General features: G+C 46.2%; 1 pseudogene; it reads right to left on the reverse strand.

The window, feature by feature from the left end:
* Nucleotides 1-397: 397 nt before the first annotated feature.
* On the reverse strand, nt 398-515 carry LOC126102191 (5S ribosomal RNA; annotated as a pseudogene).
* Nucleotides 516-767: the final 252 nt, after the last annotated feature.

Genomic DNA, 767 nt, shown 5'->3' on the forward strand with positions numbered 1-767 from the left:
ATTTAGGGAAACGACGGAAAACTTGAATCACGGGGGCAGACACGAGTTTGAACCGTCGTCGTCCCGAATACGGGTCCAGTTTGCTAACCACTGCTAATCACCTACCTATAAAATATGACATCGCTGCCGGATATGCATAACGTTTAAATTTACTACTTCTGTAGCACTAATTCTATTCGCAATAAATTTCGGAAACAGTATCCACAAATACCCCGAAATAATTCTAACTTCATCCGAACAGGCCTTGGAAGGCCCAACGGTACCGAGCGGCCGCCGTGTCATCCTCAACCACAGGCGTCACTGGATGCGGCCGTATGCCAGTTTACGGGACCGTAGCCGCTATTCCTCAATCAAGTAGCTCCTCAGTTTGCCTCACAAGGGCTGAGTGCACCCCGCTTGCCAACAGCGCTCGGCAGACCGGATGGTCACCCATCAAAGTGCTAGCCCAGCCCAACAGCGCTTAACTTCGGTGATCTGACGGGAACCAGTGTTACCACTGCGGCAAAACCGTTGGCATACCGATAAATGCACCTACAAAATTATGTCATGGTACCACACACAGTTCAGGAGATATGTCATAAACATCGAGATGCCTGAAAAACTGCCGCATTGCGCATGATGTTTAAATTTATCACTTCTTTGCTACATACTCTATTCACAACACATTTTGTAGACAGTATCAATATATGCCGCTTAATGTACCTACAGCATTATATCATTGTATGATACATAAGTAAAGAGAGATGACGTCATGAACACTGAAATGC

The sequence above is a fragment of the Schistocerca cancellata genome, chromosome 9, assembly GCF_023864275.1.
Source record: "Schistocerca cancellata isolate TAMUIC-IGC-003103 chromosome 9, iqSchCanc2.1, whole genome shotgun sequence".
Classification (NCBI taxonomy): domain Eukaryota; kingdom Metazoa; phylum Arthropoda; class Insecta; order Orthoptera; family Acrididae; genus Schistocerca; species Schistocerca cancellata.